Raw genomic sequence first — 23,272 nt, forward strand, 5'->3', positions numbered from 1 at the left:
ACTTACCAATAAAAAGGTAAATATTATTTGTAAATAAAAATGCACTAACAAGTTAACGAGCATAAATTACAGGGGTGGACACTATTTGTACAGTACACGTAGTTTCAGTTTGTCTGGCTTATGAGCTTAAATCCAACAAAGTGTGTTTAATTAAGCCAATACAGTAAAGCCTAGAATGGCTCTAACTTCCAACTTTTTTGATCCATTAATTATTGGTCCCCACTATTTAAAAAAAAAAAAAAAAAAAAAAAAAAAAAAAAAGAAGAAACACTTGAACATTTGGGTATGGTGTAAATAAGAAGCACATATTGGTAATAAAGGTTATTGCCAGAGAACAGCTGACTTCACTAATAATGATACAGAAATGATGAAACGACACAGCAGGCATGATCAAAGTAATAAGCAGGCTATGTGGATTTAGCACTTAAATCATCTACTAATGGCACTGGCCACGTAGAGTGATCAGCAATAATTTGTTTACTAATTGACTACTTCCTAAATTGATAGCTTAAACACAAGGGGAAGTGTACAGTTCTTGAGGGAATACACTTCCTTGATCCCTTATGATTTTCCTTAATACCCCATTGGAAGCTCTCTGGGCACCAGTACATAGAGCAGTTCCTGATGGGAGGAGCTAGGACTGGAACAGCTCAAAGTGTGTGGATGGCTAGCTCAGTCTTTTCCTGCTTCAACCACATCGTAGTAGTTTATAATCTGTGCACTGAAGCAGCAAGCAGCCTCATATTAACTTCTCTCATTTTCCTGTCCCCTTACCTTTTAATGATGTGTCCAGTCATTCTGAGTTGTTCTTTCTGCAATTACTCAAAACACATTTTTGGTTTTTAGATTTAAAAAATCTGTTTTAAGATGCTTTTACCAGAATTCTAGTTGCCTTCCAAATGTATTTGTAACAGCTGAATTAGCCCAAGTGTCTTTATAGAAGTAGAGACAATGCTATCTAGGTATATGGCACTTTGAATCAAGTTTCTGTTTGATTTTCTTACAAAACACTATACGGTGTTGCACAAATACTCTTTGGCTGATCTGGCCTACATTATGTGTGTCTGTGGCTGGCAACAAGAAATGACAAGCAACTCATGAACTCACAGTCAAAGCACCTTAGCACATGGATTTATATATAAAAACAATATTTAAAAATAAAAATTAGAATATACTTACTCAAAAAAAAAAAAAATCCCTACCGCCACTGGGGTTTGCATTACAATATGACTCCTTAGCGAATTTTTACTACATTCTTACATAATTCAACCTTCTGTGATCGCTGCTTCATCAGAAATCCGGCTGTTCAGTTTGTCTAAGTTGCTGCTGGTAAATAAGCTTCCTCCTTGACTGAAGCTTTCTGACCACTCTGTTCCCCTGTGACTAAACAGTATCTGTACTTGTATTAGCAGAGGGTATGAATGACTTACTGCATGTAAGCTGTGCAACACATTTGTGGTTTTCAAGCTGTTTGTTTAGATATTCTTGCCAAAAAAATGACAATAGACAAAAAATAAAAAAGGCTAATGCCTTCATTTTACTGTTGGTAGTAGCAAAAGCTCACAATGTTGTTTCTAAAACAGGTCTCTTTGAAAACTGCTTTGGGAAAGGTGACAGTAATTGAAAAAATAAAATAATAAGCATGCACCTGACACCAGATACATCAAATCCTTTAGAATCCCATTCTCTCCTCCGTTACAATTTCCATTTTGGCCTGGCAGACACACACATGTATTTGGAAGTTTGCAAATTGACTGCCACTGTATTAGCAACATTAATGATGCATTAGGCTCTAGAATTACTGGAGAAACAATCTGATTGATTTTATTAAACGTGGACTTGCTCGCATTTCATTTCAAGCTGCTACCAACAATAATGTTTTGCAAGGGTTGTTTCTGAACATTAAGCAAATTTCTTACATCAAAAAAACAAAGAAACATATGGTTTAGATTTGTGCACCAATCCATTGCTTCTTGCATTAGGAATGTTCTTTATAAAATTAAAAAGTGGTTGGTATTTATGATACTAGACAGCAAATTGAAATAGTCCCACTTCCAAAAGACCATTATTTCAAGTACACTCCCTTCAACATCATTGTGGTTATTTCTAAGCATGTATGCTCCCACATCTACCCAAACTCAGGGGAGCGTGAAATAGGGGTTCTGGCCTCAAAATTTGTGTGTAAATACTTAGTGGCACCACATGCTAAAATCAACAGTCAATAATAGGGGTGCTGCTTTATACAGTGACATTCTGTGTCCATTCCTTGATGAAAAAATGAATCAGCACAACACTGGAGCACACATCAACCTTTGGAGCCTCCTGACTGTCTTTGTCTACAACAGCTACTTTTCGATTTGTTAGCTCTAAACTTTTTTATGGTAAGCATTTTGTAAACATTGTAGCAAGGTCTGTGGTTAATGATTTGTTTACTTCAATAGATACACATGTGTTGATGCTGCTTCATTTTGTTAACACGTGTAACATAATAGCAACCGAATGCATGGCTTCCATCATTCCAGGAGTTATAGTTTTGTTCAATGGCTTTCAGCCACTGCCCAGACTGGGTATCAGGGCAACACATGCATTTTCAATCCCATTACTAGGTTCTTCACGGGTGGACCATATTGACAATATGGCACGATCTATCCAATGCTTAACGTGTTGTACAGCAGTAAAAGTCATAAAGAGGATGACTTCATAAAACCAGTGATGGAATGGATGACAGATGTTAGGACAATATCTGACTTAAAATATCGCAATCTTTGAATAGTCTCCTTTCTTGTTTGGACAAAAATAAAAGTTACATAAAAATGTGACACACATATACTACTTAAATAATCTGTCAAGTGTGTACACAGGCATGTTTATTATTCAAAATATACATTAATGAAAATCTTACTTTAAGCAGTTTTATGCACATTCCATTTACAAATGTTGTTTGAATTCCACTCCTTGGCATTTAAGAGTACCAAAATACAAACTGACTTTTTTCTACAGGTCAAAAGCTTGCATAGCTGATAAAAATCACCTCAAACTGGCACTTTTATCTCCTGAACGCAGATGCAGAGCCAACAGCTAGTCAGAGTGTCTATTAATGTTTTGGATTATTAGAGAGCATGCCCAAGTGTAATATGTTCAAAATTCATGACATTTCTTTAGCTAGTGATTAGCAGTTTTAGTCCTGCAAAGATATTTCCAGATGCAGTTATTTCACATGCGGCACAGACTTTTCTCCCATGTTTTACACTTCAGAATGTAAAACATTTCCAATTCCATGTTCGAGGAGTCATTTGGGTCTTTATTAACAATGACAGTATCTTTTTCAAAGGGCCTAATTTACACTAATTAGGTAGGTATTCTTTTATAACCCCTAATAAGTCACTCTCTCCAACACAGATTATTCCTGTCTATGAGGTTGAAGCATCAGAAGCATTCAAGATCTCCCCACAGATGTGGTTTCCACCCATCTGTGAATGAAAGTTAATCTCTCACCATTCAGTTGGGCAACGCTATACCTTTTAATGTAAAGCTAATAGAACGCAGAATGTGAGTAGCACAAAAAATTCTGCCAAAAAGCACAAACCAAGAACAAAGAGCAGCAGCTTGCATTTAATGTCCTCCGAAACAAGAAATAAAAGGTTAACAGCTCTTTTAAACTGTTAATCAATATGGTCTAAGTAGGGCTGTGTCCGAAAGTTTTAAGGTTTGTTCGCTAGCCAGGGATTTGAAGATTGTTTTAAACCTTCAGAAGGTTCATCGGAAGGGTTCACACACTGTATGTTTTTTTTCTTTCTATTAACAAAAACCGTTTGACAGTGTGTGAATACTATAAATCATAGATTACATGTCACTCGCATGCAAAATTCGATTTTTTGATTTATATAATGCATATTACATACATAAAAGTTGTTAATAAAATCAGCTACCACATCATTATATATTACGTACAACTGGAGCTCGGGATCTCCAAAGCAGTGGGCCCGTACCTCTAGTGGTTGTATTGCTTCACTAAAATATGTACTGAATATCTAGCGTACAAGACAGTGTAAGAGAAGTGCTATGGTAGAATATGTTTGAAACATACAAAATATTCGATAACACAAATCTTTTTAATTTCAAAAACTGAGCACCGTCTGCCCCTCCCCGCTCCAGGTCGTGTTTTCCAGAGGCAAACCTTTAATTTCTTAATTCGCCACTAACAGCTAAGCGTATATCGTAAGCTGTATTTAAATAAATGTCTCGAATCCCCTCTGCTGTTTAGGATTCTTTTGTTAAATGCCCAGACAACCAAAAAAAAAAAATAATAAAAGTTGAATGCAAACTGTGAAAGCGATTCATATCATGGAGGCATAACCAATCTCTGGGGTTACTTGACAAGCGTAAATTCATATTATTAGGAGTACTGTATTATTAATATTTTTAGTACTGGTAAAATATGACTGATAAGCTGCTTGGAATGGTGACTGTTAAATAAAGCTTTGTCTGCGGCAGATGGTGTTGCTGCAATGCAAGCTTACTGTGTAGATCGCAAGCAGCATCAATTACATGTAAATAAACAACATGTATTTTTATTTTTTGTTTAAATTATAAAAACATGATTACTTCCTTCCTTTGGTAATGTGTTCCGAACTTTCGAAGGTCAAAATGTACCCTTCGTTGCAGTCCTAGGTCTAAGTGAAGCTAAAATGTTACATATTCCATTATCATTTCAAAAACAGTTAACTTCAGGACAGGGAACAACTCACTGCCAACATGGTTAAACCAGGAATTAAACAAATTCAGGAATTATTGTTTTATTTCAATCGTTGCAGTGTCATACTTCAAATAAATTCTTAAATTCTGTCAACCTGAACCAAGAAAGTACCCAAATTAAATGCAGTCATATGTGGTGCTACACAATGGTAAGACCACTACCACATTAACAAATGTATTATTTGTAATAATGTATTTATAGCTAGTCAAGGGTTCTAGGAGTTTTAAAGATTTTCTCGGTTAAACAGCTTTTTAAAATGACTCGTTGTCCATGTAGACTCTAAAACACTACTTATCTGGATCACATTACAAAGCAAAGCCAATGGCCATACTAATCTTAAAGCCCTGGATACTTTATACACGGGTGGTAGCTGATTAATTGCAAAACTAACTGGTTCTGAACAGTGCTTTGAGCACTAGCATAGCAATGGATGAAAAACAAGTTTCTTTGAAAATAATGAAAACGTTACTAAGCGACTACACCTCAAAACATTATGGAACTTTGTTTAACTGTGTTTACGGTTTAAGATTTATGTTTCACCCACCTCCAGCAACTTCTAATGACTCTTTTCTAATGATTGTTTACATTTTTTTTTTTTATCTTGGAGTTATGAAAAAACCTAATAGCACAGCTAGCTTGTCAGAAAGGCAAAATTAACATGGCACAAAATTTTTTTTTTTTTTTTTTTTTTTTTTTTTTTTTTTTATTGTCGTAAAAAGGCTTTAATCCTCTATAATGATTTACAAAGTGACAAGTCAAACAGATTTACCATGACAGCTTGAAAGGAGCCCAAAATAAATACAATTACCACTCACGTGATACACCCCACCCCCCTCCTTATCACAAAATGCACACAATGGGACATGCTCTAAAGATGAAAGCAATAAGCCTTTTCAATTTACTCATCAAGAGCAGCCTCCACCAAGCGAATGGAAATAAAAAAAAAAAAATTACCATTGTATTAGTCACTTAAAGTGGCAAGGCCTCAATAGGATGGCTTGGCACTCACTACCTGCAACTGGATAGAATTAGCATACATTAAATTCTGGTTAAAGTTGCATTCTAAAATGTAACCACATTACTTGACATTAGTAATGAACCATGACAAGAAGGCAATGATGTGTGATGATTTCTAAGACACCGTCTGTTGCTTACTATTCAGTTTGCGATTTTCTAGTAGCAATAATGCTATATGAATACCATTGTTGCAATTTAAAAAGTGTCTAGTTAGCAATAAACATCATTGAAATTTAATTTGAAATCAGGTTTCATTTAATCTCTCCCTCTCTCAGGAACCATTTTTTCCCGGTGTAAATAGCATGCCATAGCAGAGCAACAGAGAAGCTTCCAATTTAGTGATATGTCACCATTTACTTGCGCCATCAACATTGAAAAGAAGGCAAACAAAAGTAATCTTTGTCACAGTCACAGTCTTTCAACCACAGCTTATGAAATTACACACCCAAGATACAAATAGGAAAAAAGCAGCACCAGGCACATTATCAAGTTAATTTTCTTGCTGATAAGGTTAACTGCTCCTGGTTTTTTCCATGATTAGTCACTAAGTATGCAATGCTTTGTCTTCCAAAATTGAAATCTAATGAAAATCCAGTCTGACATCTACTGTACTATGCTCCCTTTATCCCTGGTGGGCAGTTTTCTAAGAAGTGAACTCAGAGATGCTAGAATCTGCTTGCCTACCCTGAGGATCTCCTAGCTGAGCAAACACAACATCAGTATGGAACGGAGTCACACATTGACTTGTTTTATAAAAATAGCAGAGAACATCAATGTCTCGTAAGTACTACGCTCTTGTGACGGCATAAAGAGTTTACACTAAACTATGCAGAGGTGCAGTTCATATTAGCATAGATAACATCATCACTGAAGCTGCAATATCTATATTTTCAGAAATCATTAGGCTCAATAAAATATATTAGTAGAAAAATACCCACACGACTAAAAAGCCAGCTATAAAATATGTTCATGTAAATCAGTTTGTTTTAAATAATCCTACCAAAAGAAAAGATTCTTGAGATTGTTACTGTAAGTATATATTCACAAAATATACTGGATCTCTTCGGCAGTACTATCTCTTTATATGTACCTTTAAAAACCCCTCAAACATACAAGAATATTATTAGATTATGAAATAGTACCCCATTGTGATAAATCACCAGTGTGGTCATGGTAATGAGTGTTTGCTGTAAGATAACACATTTTCCTACATTATCGGCGAAAAAAAAAAAAAAAAAAAAAAAAAAAAAAAAACCAACATATTCTAAAAGTACTGTAGCAATGTTAGGATTTATTAGCCCAATAGGAATTGTAATAAAACTCAATATGTTTTACCCATGAGAATTCTAATTCAGGGAAGTCTCAGGGTACTTAAAAGATTAAAATCACTTTTTAAGATGCTGTTTGGCGCACAATAGAGAGAAGTCACCACAACCAACAGGAAAGCGTTTGCATTGTTTGCTTAGCAGTTATTAAAAATCACTGCAACAGCTCTTACCTGGGAAGTGGTGCTTGCAGCTGCATGCGGATTTGTCTGTGCACTCACTGCACTGGGCTTGATTTATTACGCTCTATCTAGCACTGAGACTTCTATTACTGTCTTCATTTATTGCCCACAGCTGTCACTTCACCACTGCCACTGTGGTTTGTGATGCACACACTGCACCTGAGGTATTAGATATTCTTTTTAGATGGTACCCCTTTTAGTTTATCTATGTTTAAACTACAATATTCTGCATTTGTGACTGATGGAAAAAATCTGGGCTAGATCAAAATGTATTATATTTGTGTCATATACAATAATAATAAAAACACCTGTATAATTGATGTCTATGGCGCACAGAATTAAGAATATGTACATGTATGAAGTAACGTAAATGTACATGTCTAGAGCCAAACTGCCCACTCACACATACATATTCTATAGCCTGGCTACTCTAGATGTGCAATATGTTCTCTGGCTCTGGGGGTGCACACTGTACATCTCCATGTATGGATTGGTAGGTGATTGAGGGTGCAAAACATAAACATGTATTTCTTCAAGGTTTTAACACTTCTTACCTATTGTTTTGAATAGGAAATATTTTTTGCTTAGGTTAAAAAAAAAAAAAAAAAAAAAAAAAAAAAAAATAGTAAACCCTTTAAGGCTGGTTCATACTTCTGTCGCAGATGAATGCGATACGTCAGACGCAGACAGCTATAAAAGGCTCTTTGCTGTACGAAGGACGCATCGTGTCTCAGCCCTTTTTACTGCACAGCTGTCGATTACACTTTAAATACAGACGACATCTGCGAAATTGGAAACGTTTACATTTTAGGAGATGTGCTGAGTTTGTACTGTACCTCTTATACAAGAGGTTTAAAAAAAAAAATGTAATGTAATTCAACCACCTTTAAAGTATGGTAAAATTGTGTACCACCATTCCGCAAGAATCGTACTGAGGTTGTTGGAAAGTGCAGATGGGAAATTCACCACTGCTTCTATCACACTGGCTTTCCTTTCCATTACCCTACTGAGTAACACAGCAGTGGAATCAAATAATATAAATTAACAGGTTTTTAATGGTTGACAGCTGGGCAGCAATGCCTAGAACAGAACAGGAAATTATGATCAGGACTTGAAAGAGACCATACAAACTGCATGTTTATGGAGGGGAAACAGCATTCTTGGCCCTTCTAATATTTGATTAAATTACCCTGTGCTTGCTGTTGTAAACAGGCCACAGTACAATTAGAAGTTAGCAGAAAGTGTGGCTGTGTATGCAGCCTGATAAAAATGTGTATTCATGTAAAAGAAACAATTCCCACCTTCAGAATACCAACTCTGTACATTGAAGCACTGTGAACTTGTATAATCCTGCAGCACTTCAAAATGCGCAAGCCAGCTGAACGCCAGCTTGGCTGAAAATGGCTTGCCCTGAAAACATCTGCTACCAGGAGAGTTAAAACAATCATTTGCGATGTTGGCATGAATGAAACTAGAAGACCCATTGAACAATAATCTCCAACGTGAGTTTTTGAATTCATGTCATGTTAAAGCATTGGTAAGTTCATGATAGAGATAGTACTTCCATTAGATCTTTAGGAATACATCTGGAAGGGACTGTTAAAACCCTGTCAAGTGACAATGTGTTTACACAACAACAGCTACCTGTTCAATCTGCCTTGTTTTGACAACAGAACGATTTAATTCCTTGACTTGACTTGAAAGAAAATCACCAAAAAAACGTAACAGTACAAGTAAGGAAAAAAAGGAGGAGGATTCTGGTGCCAAGAGACAGTAAAACATTTTCTAAAACCTTATGAATAAAACATGAGCTTACATGCTGCTTTACAATTCTGTTTCTGCAATAGTTATCAATGCCATTTGATTTTAGCTGAAGTGCCACAATTATGTTACATTGATACCTAATGGAAGTAAAAAACTAAATTTCATATGGGACCATTTAAGCCTGTATTCAACAGTGCAACAAAGAAAGAAGAAACTTTTTGATCCATCCTTACATGAAAACAAACTAAGTGGCAAAATGTCTACTATATTTTGGAAAATCGTTGCACTGTTAGCTACTAGGCAACAAAATAACACTTAAAAACACAGCTTTAAGTTCCTACAAAGAAAGGTCACTGGTCTAACTCCAGAATCTGTAGTGAGCTGCTTTGTGTACAGTACATTATGAATCAAAGCTTACATTACCTCTAGAACTGAGACACAATCTCAACATCTTTTGCGTATATTTTCAAAGAACGTCAAATCAAACATGCATAAACTTGAGACACTGAGGGCCTCAAAGCCTGTCTTAAGGTTTACAGCCAAGGAAGGCTTGCAGCGGAACAGCGATCCAGAGATAGACACCTGTTGTAAACAACTAGCCCCTTCACTCCCGTGGTCCCATTGTCAATAAGGGGACCACAGATGCTTTTAAACAAAAAGACAGCACTAAGATGAAGATGATGGAGTAAGATGAAGAATGTATCACTCCAGGAAGTCCCCAAGGATCATCTTGATTAAAATTCCCTTTAAGTGAAGCAAAAAACAGGCCACACCTCTCTACCAAAAAAAAAAAAAAAAAACAGCACTCTAGAGCAGTACTTAAATTATTGTTATTATTTGATTATTTTATTCAGGTATTCAAGTCATTCTATTATACAGAGTGAAAGTGAATATATATAGTTTATAAGGTATAAACCACGATGGGCCACGATGGGCCGTGCGGTTTATGCCGCATATAACAGGGCTACCTGTCATTTGGGGGATGAAAAATAATTAAAACACATTTTAAATTAAGCCATGCTATAATTAAATTTACTTATATATAACTGCAGTGTACAAAATTGAAAGCATATGAATGAAAAGGTCTAAAAGATTAAAAAATATTTTATTTGTAGAACATTTCAGGCAAAACCTTTTCTGTACATTTTTTAAAAACCTTCTCTTTCTCATATAGATAGATAGATAGATAGATAGATGCTTGATGTTAAATACGCAGTCTGTTTCCAACAACAACAGGTTTCTACAAAAAATTCTTCAGGTGAAGAAGCTAATGCTCGAATGAAATCAGTTTAGGTTTCTATGTTAATATTAAAGCATGGTTCGACCTTGTGAGTATACGGATCACAGACCTCCAAGGAACACCAGGTGCTATAGGAAGGGCTGCTGGTGACTCAGTAGGAAGCAATTTCCTCTTTGAGGCTGAACTTAAACATTGCCCAAGTCTGGTTTTAGGGGAAGTGTGGGGTTACACTGTTTAAGCTGCTGTGATTTAAATGCTACCTTTCAGTTTAAAAAAAATTAAAATCAGCAAAACTTTAAAATAATGTTTCTTGCATAATACCAAATTTCATGTTCACGGTTTATCCCTATAAAAGAATATGACTTTAGCAACAAACCTTGGAGGGTAAAAAGAACACTGTAAATAACCTCAACCCATGAAAACCACTTAAAGGACCCCCTCCTCCCACAAGCTGAGAATAGTGGTTAACTTTGGTTTATACACGTTGACTGATAGGGTTATCATTCTGTGATTCTTTAACTGCTTGCTCTCTGCTTCAGCTGGAATTCCTCCAAGTGGCAGAGCTGCAGAACACCGATCAAGACTCGTACAACACTATCTCCTTAGAAAATGTATTTGTGCTTCAAAAATACCAGTATGCTTATCAGACCTCTTAATTGTTACCAAACAAGTCAACCGATTCAGCCATTGTGAAGTTTCAAATCTCAATGTGCCGTCTGAAGTACAACACACCTGTCTGAATTTAAAACTTTATAACTTGCTGTTACTCTTTTCAAATGTACTTTAAAAAATGGTCATTTTTTTTTTTTTATTAGTTTTCAAAGGAAAGCCATTACAATGATTTACCCCAATTAATGTTAGTTCCATTATACAGCTTTACATCACGAATATAATCCTCAAAATCAAAACAGACGCTTTAATTAAAAGAAATACCCAAGCTAAAATAATCTACCCCTAAAAAAAAAAAAAAAAAAAAAAAAAAAAAAAAATCAATTTTGGAAAATAATCATTAGCTATTATTGATGCAAAACAGTGTCATGAACTACTGTAATTGTCCCCTGATTGTTAAGCCATAAGGACTGCATCTGAACAGTGGTGAGAGAGAGAGAGAGAGTGAGAGAAAGAGAGAGAGATGCACAAGTTGATTTAAGGAGCTTAGCACATCTTGAAAGAGATATGACTACTCTTTACTTTTCCTGTTTTCCTCAGTTTGTGGAAAACACTGCTAACAAATGTGCTTCTCTGGTCTTGGCCACACGTGCTCTGTTGCAGATCTCAGTTTCAATGTGTCTTTTGTTTGACAGCTGGTGTTTCAACATCCTCAACTTGAATAGAAGAAGGTCATCCAGTGCTTCTGCCCCTGGTAATTCAGAAGCTCAGTGGGGCCCCCTCTAAGCAGGGAAGAAAATTAACTCCTCTGCACAGCAAATTCACCCAAGCTCAACATGGACAAGCAAAACATACATGCTTACAGGACAGTGGTTTCAGCCTCCCAAACACTGTTTTGCTAAAGTATTAGTATTTTCTTTCTTGTAATAAAAAATTGTGGCAGTAAAGCAAGCCACCAGCAGTCTTAAAATAACATCATTGGTAAAATGAACACGATAAGAAGTGCTGTATTGGTATTTATTATCAGGTGGCCAGTTACCTGGGTACTGTAAATATTCTGGAATCAACATTTAAAAATATTTCTACATTTCCACAAAGCTCTATCAAAAAGCCTAATGCAACAATTAATGTTAAACCACAAGCTCACTCTGCAACAGCACCCCAAGGAAAAAAAAAGAACAAAAAAAAACCTGACCATTCATCTCCCCTTGCACACACTTGCACTCAGACTTATAGAAAACCTTTTATGGGGCATTTGTTTGACCTGCCAAACCAATTCCTCCACTCTCATGCCAGCACATTGAAAAGGCAGTCAGAACCCCAACTTCACACAGATCTGATCTATGAAAACTGGAAAGGACCTGCTCCTTTGGCACTGGTACAGTCATTGAGGATTTGAAGTGAAGCACAAAAACATCATTTTAAAAAAAAGAACAACAAATTTACCCTTATGTCCTGTCTCTATGGACACTGCATTTCAGGTCAGTTGCATGTGTGTGCTTGTATTAACATTTGAAGAACTGCTGGTACTAAATACTAACATTTACTTTGCAATAGACTGATATGTAAATATAGCTGACAGAACCATCTATTTAAATAGTTTACACAGCAGATTTTGAATAGTCAGAGAACAAAAGGGCTACATAACAAAGGTAAGAACAAAATAGTATATACTACCCCCCCCCTCCCCCACTTTTAGACGCATAGATTCCAACAACTAATATTTTCATTCACACAATAAATCTTAAACTACAGTATGTTGAAAAATAGTCCACTAAAATTACTCCATTGCAGCTCAGTTTAAAAGTTAAGGTATTCCCAAATACCAGTTAAAAGCACATTTACAGAGGAATATCAAGCAGGAAGAACATAACATTAAACCAATCAATTATGGTATGTGTAAGATACACAATAAAAATATATTCTTAAATATGTGCATTGTGGTTCTTTACATAAAACTCTGAATGCACTGAATGATGTATATATATATATATATATATATATATATATATTATATATGTATATAGTATATAGATATATATATAATATATATATATATATATATATATATATATATATATATATAGATATCATACCACAGGGTTGACGTTTAATTTAAATTCCAAATAAAGAATATTTTTTCTTTTATAATGTAAAACTGTAACACAATAAATATAAAACTGTAACACAATCCCAACTCTGAAAAAGCAAGTTTTGGTACTTGTATATTTTTTCCTCCTGCTTACATATGTGAAGTGTCTAACCCCATAGTCCCCCCCCAATAGTCCCCCCCCCCCCCCCCCCAAAAAAAAAAATGAAGCTTAGTGCTTCTGTGAAAACTATTCCCTCCCTCTCTCTCTCTCTCTCTCTCTGACAATAGTTAGAAAGCAGAGCTGGCTACTTTCAGTCTGTCTCTTTTTTTTTCATCTGCCTGTTAGTCTTGGCTTCCTGGACAGATGTACAGTAGTGAAAGAGAGCCTGGTTCTCGCTCCTGCCCTGCGCGAGAGGCCCTAGTCCCAAATGGCTTTCGATCCAGACATCGAAAGAAATAAAATAATAATAATAAAATAAAAACACAATATGCTTTTGTTACTATTTTTTCAATAACTACGAATTGAGCACTTTCTCCAAAGATTACACGAGCTCTGCGCGATCTCGGTGTTAATCTACATTTTTTTTTGTTTTAGAATAACAAACAAAACAAAACAGCAAATTATCTGTATTGCTATAATGTATGCATGATCCCATATAAGAGTTGTATCATTACAGTGTATTCAGTAGAAAATACCATTACGTTTTATTTGTTTTAGCATGAAAAACAGCAGTGCTCAAGACCCATGCCTCCGTTTACTAACATAGGATATCTCTCAAAAAGTGACCTGAACCTACCTCAAACCACACACTTTGAGTGCCTTGATTTATTCACAAAGCTACACAATATAACCACACACCGCTGAGAATCTATAGTGCCTGGTACCAACTAGACCCTGTTTTACTAACCAACAACAGAAGCAACCTGTCTCTTATAAAACCTGTGCATATCTCTCTTGTATACAATGTTTCTTTAACTGGTTACTCCATTGTTTCTCCAAGAACCTCATTCAACTAGATACAGAACCTTCCCCGGTCACAAGAGGTGTGAAACATGATACGGAAATAGACATGGAACTTACTTACAGATCCGAGACGGGCACAGGTAAAGAAATTCCTAATAATTTTCCGATCTTTTAAAATATCTTCTTTTTTTTCGTCACAGAGAGAAAATGACCTAAACGTTAGTGGGTGAGTATGTAACTGAATCAACTAGAAGAGAGCAGAGCAAGTTGAAGTGTCAAATTACATTGGCTATTATATTACCAAAGGGCCTTGCTTAGTGGCTGCTGGGAAAATCTGTCCCAGATTTCTGTGTGAAAAGGGAGCGCCATCTTTTTGGAATACCATCGTTGTTTTTATGTGTTTCGTCTTAATTATTTGTTACTTCTGCATAAAAAATAAAATCAAATATGTATTACCTGCATAGATCGCGCTTTCTAAACTATAATTTTAAAACATATACATATAAAACATTGTTATTTTAAAAAAAAAAAAAAAGAAACTCATTTGCTTTTCTTCATCTTAACGTTCCGCGTTTTTAATATTTTGCAAGCAAAGAAATAAGAAATAGTCATGATGTCCAACGCCGTTATTTATTTGTTTGCTTTGTTTATTTGTTTATTTATTTGTGTGTAATGAAACCAAATAAACAAATTTGTATAAACACATTATGTTCAATATATATATATATATATATATATATATATATATATATAATATATATATATATATATATATAGCTATATATATATATATAATATATATATATATTCCTTGACGAACTTCGGAAGTTCCATCCCACTGCCGTCTAGGTATTAATTAAAACGACCATAAATAAGTTTATGAACATTCTTAATAGTCCAGGAAATTATTTTAATGTCCATATAAACTCCCATTCTGGTTCTATTTCAGTATCACGGTATATTTGAACACAATAAAAGCTTCAGGTCTTCTTTGTTAACTACATAGATTGTAAATGAAATATTCCCCTGGTCTATTAACCTTTTTCCGCTGTGTTCCCTGTTTCGTGTTCTGTAGTTTAATGATGGACTCCATGTTTTGCATTTTGCCAGTCTCAGATGGAAAGCTCTGAATAACAAAGACATGTTTGAGAGAAGCAGCGGCAGCAGCAGCAAGCAGCAGCAGCAGCAGCAGGGTTGGCTGAACAGTGACGTCAGCGAACAATGACTGCCAGCAGTGCCGAGACACAACTACACCGTACTGAGATGAGACTTCAGTAACGCACTAACTGAAATGCTCAGAGTCGGTGCATCGTGCAGTATACCCAAGCTTCATTCAGTCTTACCAGTAGGCTAACTAATTTATTGGACAGGAATACTTTTTTTTCTGTTCAATGTAGCACACCATGGTGGTGGTTTACAACAAACAGAGTCTAAAAAGTCACCTATATCTTTTTTTGCTTTCAGGAATCCAATTTTCTTCCCTCTTTAAGATAGTGTAGGTGCGGTTTTAAGATTCCTGGAGATTTTACCAAAACAAACCAAAAAATTATAATAATAATAAAATACCAGGACATTAGAGGGATAGGTTAATGGGTCATGCAGGCATGGACCAAGAGATTACGGGCACCTGGATAGATCCAGGGGAATAGCTTCAGACACTGATTAAAGCAGATTCATAGGCTAGACACAGGTCAGAGCGTTAGACACCAGGTCAAGCTAGCAACCTACACACCACCATAACTATCACTGAGCTTATCCGAACCGACGCAGTCCAAACAACACAGTATCAGGTCCATTCCAGGTCTATGCATCTGATCGTATGTCTTTCTGTATGCCTAACCTATTGGCCACATAAGAGACAGTCAATGGATACAATGGCCCAGCATTTGTCCTGCTGAGAGGTGACAGCCAGTATTAATGTCTGCCTGTTCCCAGTTATCTAGGAAGCCAGGCCTGCCTGCTTTTGGAAATACATATTTCTGGGGGTTGGGGAAGAGGTGGTAAGTAAGTCAAACAATTTGTTTTTTGTTTATATATATATATACAAACATTTTTTGAAATCCAAGAATAAAAGGGTCCATGAACACATGAACTGAGTATAAAAAAAAGTTTCTATTTTGTGTCTTTAGAACATTTAGAGGCTGATGGCTAGTCATATTTGGATTCGTTTTCTCATAATTAAGATGGATTAATCAATTTTTTTTTTTGTTTAAATAATGTGTAAAATAATATTTATACCATTTCAATTATTTTTGGTTTCAGATTAGGATTACTTTACAAAAAAGAATGTAGCATTTTTGCTTTGTGTGATTCAGCTCCAATTCCTTCCCGTGGGGCCTTCCAGGACTGTCACCATGTTGGCTGACTTCTCTGTGGCTTTCCACCCGTTCACATGGGTGACCACTTGAAACTTGGTCACGTAGGTCTCCCAGTAAGAGGTCCCAATAAACTTCCTGGCCTTGAGGGGCTGGAAGTTACGGTCGCTGGCCTGACCTGGGGTAAAGGTTGCCTCTGCGACCAGTTGCCGCTGAGGCTCGAGGCAGCGTTCAGGCTGGGGTGGTGACTGATGCTGGGCCGGAGCCTTGAAAAAGGCTCCTGCCATCTGCAACTGGAGCTTGGGCAGAGCTCGTACTAGACTATTACTAGAGCTCGGGAGAGAGCTCGTACTGGACTGTTACTAGAGCTCGGGAGAGAGCTCGTACTGGACTGTTGACTGCCGCTAGAGTTCGGGGGAGAGCTTGTGCTGGACTGTTGACTGCCGCTAGAGCTCGGGGGAGAGCTTGTACTGGACTGTTGCTGGAGCTTGAGGGAGAGCTCGTACTGGACTGTTGCTGGAGCTCGGGGGAGAGTAAAAGTGCATTCACACGCACTTTTACTTATTCTCAAAACAAAAGGTTTACACAAAATCAATTACCACCTTGCCACACTCCACACTTTTCTACTTAACCCATTTAAAACGATGTTGCTGTGCAAGTGGTGGCCATCTTGGCTGCAGGCTGTTTAACCACTATTGAGCCGAGATGGCTGACAGCCACACAAAAAAAAAAAAAAACAAAAAAAAACATATTTTTACTTTTGCAGGGCCTCTGCCCTGTCACATGAGGTTTAAAACATATTGAAAGTTTTATCATATTAAAAATAAAAGTTATTGTATTTTTCTTTGATCTACAGGTTCATAAAGTAAAACTTTCTAACCACAATCAGTCATCCAATGTTCATATTTTTGAATAGGGCGAGTCAGTTAATCATTACAGTATACCCAAGTACTAATCACCAGGGAAAAAAAAAGCCTAAGCAAATAGATAAGTCTTTAATGTAGACTTAAATCTGGACAAAGTTTCTACTTTAGTTGAACATTGCTTTATCTTTCATTTTCATTTCTAAGGTAGCAGGCAGATTTAACTTCGAAATATGTGTCTATTTTGTTTTGGCAACACCGTATATCTTATGATTGGCTGCTTAAAATCAACCTATACTCTACGGGGATAGGTAACAATTGGATTTTGTTGGAGCAGTTTACAGCACTGTGGAATCACCCTATCTGTGGTTATCCTGGGATTACCTAAAATTGGTGGTTGATGCATTGAAAGAGGATTGACCAGTGCTGTAAAATTCTGTAATAAAATCCAGCTTTGGCTTTAACCAGGCTGATCAGATCAACCTCAGCTTGCCCCAGCAAGTGGGGGGCTGGATGAACCAACGAAAGCCCAAAGCTTTCATTCAATTGTTTAATGCATTCTGAATTCACCAGTTACAAACTTTCATTGGGTACTATATATTGATCCCTAATTTGAAATTCCTAATGTGTTTCTAATTAATTTATTCAGTGTATCATTTATTTTTTTGAATATACTTCTGAACTTGTTAATCACCACCCATGTGCTTGTACATTGATAATATCGGAAAGTGCAAGAACTATCATCAAATAAGTGACCATGCATAAGAAGAGCCATGTGCAAAAACAATTTATGCATGCAGAGACCACTGCCAAGTGATCTAAGAGCGATGTATTCCCATCTCATTATCCATCTAGAACCCTTACTCTCTAAACATCTGGTAATCATGGTAGAGTTATTATTCCCATCTTTAATTATATTTTAATGTGATCACATTTTCAATGACCATTAGATGCTATGGTGCCTCTGAGCTTAATTTTAAAATGTGTACAGGATAACCACTGTGGCTTTTAAGCAAGCAAACTTGATAACCACCTGACATACCTGCAAACATATCCTAGAACATAACCCCTTAACATAAATACATATTATTATAAGAAGACTGGCAGATAATTCACCCTCATTCCCTTAACTTACAGATAAATCATTGCAGTTACTGTAAATCTTACAGTATCTATACTGCAATATACAATGGGAAGCTTTCAATAGCTATTGAAGACTAGCCAATGGAAGACACTATTTTATCAAAGCCCTTAGCTTTAACATTGTTTATTTTTTTTCTATTTACTGCAGTTTCTGTGCCAGAAGATCACATCCAAAGAGCCCAAAAGAACAAAATATCCAATAGCATGCAAACCAGTTCCCTCCACTTTGCATTCTTCTTGCTGTTCCTGCTCTATCACTGTGGCAAGATGCCGGCCTCTTTTATTATTTATATGTGTTTTTAAATATACGACAAAAACAACAACAACAATTATATATAGTCTATAAATTATATATATCTATATATATATATATATATATATATATATATACTATTATATATAGATCATAGAATATATATATATATATATATATTATATAAAATATAAATTTTTGTGCATAAAAACAAAGCCCCGGAGGGACGAAAGCCGTCCAACGTTGTTTGTTAATCGAGACCAGCGAAAAAGCTCATAAAGTGTAGCTGGCAGGAATGGAGTTAAATCCCCATCCTAATAAATCCCATGGGAATGTGGCTGGAGCCTTAGTAAGGTAATTGTTTAAATAGGTAATTAAGGCTCCATCCACAATATAAAAAGCCCAGCCCGCACTTAGAAGGGTGTTAGAAGAATTAAGAAGAATAAGAGCGAATGCTACCAGAAAAAGATACTCGTTATTGTTTGTTTGTTTGGCCAACGTGTCCTTTTGTTTTGTGTTTTTGTGTAAACTTTTTATTTGTTGTTATTTAAAAAAAAGTACTGCTATGGAAGTTTAGCCCCATACCTTTTGTTTTTGCACTTCTTTCTGGTCCGTGACGTCACCACACCTGCACACTGCAACCACTTTGCCTAGATGTTATACCTGTTATACCTAGAGGTATAAATATCACACTTGATGGATTAATGTGTAATTTTCTGATAAAACTGTTCAAATACAGTACTTTGAATAAAATATATGATTTATTATCAATAGTATTTATAGATATGGTTATAATATAATAATAAAATAATTATAATAAAAATTCTATAAAATAATACAGTACATTTTGTCATGCATTTTTGGGTATTTTGCATTAATATTATTTATAAAGAAATGACAGTATATCATTGTACAAATGAATTAAAGTGACATCACCTAACATCCTCCTAATATTTTTCACCTATTTCATCCATAGTATGTATCCTGCTTTCATTCTCTGTTGTTGTTTCTGCTTAGATAATTATTTACCATGCTAGATAACTTTTCCTGCAAAAATCCCCTTTTAACCTCCAGGTCTCTTCTGTGAAAACCCCTAAAAGCTTCAGTTCTTAATTGAGGGTTTCTCAAAATGACCACACAAGGTGTTAAAGTGTAGTTTCTTTGTCTGGGATTTTGTCTAGAGATTTTCCTCTTGCTAAATCAGTTGGCATAAATGAGGCAGTTTACCCACACCTTATGGTCATTTCTCAAACCATCTCATCTCTTTCAGGAATCTTTTTAGAAGGAATATAGCATTACAATAATGCATAATGGAATATTGAACAGGTAAGAAATTACACACACACTATATATATATATTATATATATAGTACCCCCTTAAGAACTTTTTTTTTTATTTGAGGGTTAATATGACAACTTTGCATATCCTGTAAAGTATGCACAGCAATCTATACAACAAAAATGATATAAATTGATTTAAAAAAAAAAAAATATTATATAGCTTTAGTAATGCCAGATCACTTTCTTTTCCCAAAGAAAGCTCACTCTCATCCACAAATGAAAAAAAAGGTTTCATTACAGGCAAGTTACAGTGAGGTTGCTCACAGAGACAAAGAAAGACGGAAAGTTTTTGTGTCCCAAGAATCTTGATTTTGTGAAATAATTAAAGACTGTGATTGATATGCCTGACATCTAAATGAAAATGTTATAGTCTATACCTATTATGCGTAGATTTAAAAAGAACAAATGCCAGGTAGGCAAAAAGGGCAGTAATGAGCACATTTATTGAAAAGTGGTGTTAGGAAAATTTTACCAATACAGTCAAAAGTCCATAGATTTAGCATACTATCTACCATAGTACAATGCAATACAGTGTGTCTTGCTTATCCAGTTAGCACCAAACCCTGTTCAGAGTAGTGGTTTAGAGTCACGTGGCCAAGATTTTTTTCTATTGTACTGTAGTCAGGACTACGTCACATTGAGTTTAAGCCCAATGAAAATTTATTTCAGGATCATAAGCTTGTTACTGGGGAGCAGAGCAAATACTACCAGTAATAGGGTAGTAAAGACAAAATCAAGTTTAAATGTTGATTACATGTATGACCATAATAGAATATTTCAGACAGTGGAATAATTCACGTAAAGTGAGCGAGAGAGAGAGAGATAGAAAAGGGGGGGGGGTCCTCTTTTTATGAAAATAAAATAACCTGTAATTAAAATACTAAAAACAAGTCAGCACTTGTGGAGTGCACAAAGTGCCTTATAGCCTAGACGTGGCCGTTTCGAGTCCAGGCTATTCCACTGCCGACTGCAAGGGGCAGCACACAATTGACAAAGCACCGTCCTCAGGGGGGATGGGGTGAGGTGGGGGGCTTATGTTGGCCAGGGTGTCCTCGGCTCACCTCGCAACAGTGACCCCTGTAGACTGGTCGGGAGTCTGCGGGCTTACCTGTAAGCTGCCTAAAGCTACGTTTTCTTCTGACGCTGTAGCTCTGGTCTGGCAGCATGGTGGGCCTGCAGAGTGAAAAGAAGCAGTTGGCTGACGGCACACGCGTTGGAGGACAGCGTGTCTTCGTCTTCGCTGCTCGAGTCAGCACAGGGGTGGTAGCCTTAAGCTGAACCTAAATATAATTGGACATCCCAAATTGTGAGAAAACCGGGGTAAAATTGGCGACTATTAATAATAAAAAACATAAAAAATAAAAAGCACAATACAAATCCCACCCACAGTCCAGCTCCCTTTGGCAGAATCATATAGCCTCTCTGCAGCACTAGAATCCCAGGTCCGTCTGTTCCTTCGTCTGCTTGCACTGCAGAAGCTCCGCTGCCAATCGAGCACTTCCCCGTCTGTAGCTAAAGAATAAGCGAATAAAACTGCAACTGTGCTTGACTGGTCCATGGTTTTATCCCTTTTCCATTCCTCTAAAATCATGCCCTTTTTAAACTAGTGCGTCGTCGGCAATTATGAAGTTCAGGTGCGGGCAGTTCTGCGATTAGTTGCAGGGTGTGTACATAAACAACAAAAAGCAAATTCAAAGCAACCGTGATCACACAAAAAGTAAAATACAGTGAATAGATATACAAATCCATGAATAAATCTAAACTCAAAGTGCACACAATAAATAAATAATAAAATAACGTGAATAAGTAATCAGTAATTAGTGCAATCAAAAATAATAGTGCAATTTCAGCCCTACAACATTAGTACAGAGAACAACATGTAATCTTTCCCTTACCAAACATGGTCTCGTCTTTGTTTTTATACTCTCCCAATCTTGTTCTTTTTTTTTTTTTTTTTTTTTTTAACTTTGCACATGGTGAAAATAGACAAGTGGTTTCAAGAAGTTGCCTCATGTTTGACCTGTTTTTAAATCTCAACTGCTGTTAAATTGTGGTGTCATGTCGTTATATCTGTGTGGTTGGAAAACATTGGCCCAATTTTCTGTCCCCAGGATATTCCTGAAAATGAATAACACAAACAACATTCTAAGAATGCCTCTTGCCAAGCACTGGAGGCCATCATTTCATGATTATAATATTATTTCTGTTTAAACATAACTGTGGCTTGTAAAAACAATTCACAAAGTAATTAATTTTTCTATCATGACATTTTCATCTTCATAGGGCTTGAACTGATTCTGGATGTCTCTGTTTCCGTGGTTATAAATAAATAAATAAATAAATAAATATTTAATTATTTCAAATTGACAGTATACTTACTCATTAGCTTGCTCATATTATTATTGTAGATGCTTGAGCCTTTGAAGACAAACAAACAAATACATTTTTGGTTACATACTACAGGGCTGCCAGTTCGACATGTTTTTTTTTTTTTATGGCCACTTGAACCAATAAGTGTCTACATAGTCATGTTGTCTCCCTCCCAGCTCTATAGTTTATAATGTATAGAGTGCCTCATGTCAGTCACTGGGCTATATCATGTATTATGCAGTAAATTTACAGATGGGTTCAATATGATGGCCCTTGTTTTGCATGCATACGTTCACATAAAAATGATCTTTGCTTTAAGCCATGTTACATCTGAAAGAAATAGAGAGACAAACTATATTAAGAAGTACGCCTGTGATGCCTGACCTATGGAATACCCTGTGTATTAAAAGTGCAGCTGTGTAGCATCATTTTAAAACTTCCCAATGTTTTGGTATGTTTAGAATACCTTTGTCAAGGGAAAGTGTGTTTGAAAGCAAACAGTGGAGAATAGGCTTTTGGTGCCATGGCAACTACACTCACTTATTTCTACTTAAATCTATTAAGGTGTTTGTGCTGTAATTTACTACATAGTTAATGATTTAACAATCTACTATTCCTTTCTATTTAAACCTTCAGGCATCATGGTGTTGAGTATTTATCCATTTATTTTCCTTTATTCTTTTGTATTGTACACTATCTAATTTTATTTCTTTTCAAACTACAAATTGTAGGTCATTCATGTTATGTTCATTTTTTTTATGTTTGTTTTGGTTATTCTGTTCGGCAAAGATAAATAATTAATATATTTTATACATATTAGACAAAGATATTATACATAATCATAATATAGGTAACTGATATTCTGTATTATATTTATATCATGCTGTATCTGTCCTCTATACATATATATATATATATATATATATATATATATATATATATATATATATATATATATATATATATATATATATATATATATATTTTCATAAACAAGGTTGCTAGTTTTGCATGATGAGTTTCTTATGACCTAATAGC

At 35.8% G+C, this 23,272-nt stretch overlaps 1 protein-coding gene across 7 annotated transcripts in view; it reads right to left on the reverse strand.

Moving 5' to 3' along the window:
• The window catches only part of LOC121321831 (zinc finger MIZ domain-containing protein 1-like), a 140,860-nt gene extending 126,606 nt beyond the window's left edge, over positions 1–14,254 (reverse strand). For 3 of the 7 annotated variants that reach the window (XM_041261077.1, XM_041261082.1, XM_041261074.1), the window contains exon 1: positions 14,067–14,254. The gene's annotated coding sequence lies outside the window, so the exon portion shown is untranslated. The remainder of the gene's footprint in view (positions 1–14,066) is intronic. The other 4 variants (XM_041261078.1, XM_041261079.1, XM_041261075.1 and 1 more) reach the window with 3 other exon arrangements.
• Positions 14,255–23,272: the final 9,018 nt, after the last annotated feature.

This window comes from Polyodon spathula, chromosome 10 (assembly GCF_017654505.1).
Source record: "Polyodon spathula isolate WHYD16114869_AA chromosome 10, ASM1765450v1, whole genome shotgun sequence".
NCBI lineage: Eukaryota > Metazoa > Chordata > Actinopteri > Acipenseriformes > Polyodontidae > Polyodon > Polyodon spathula.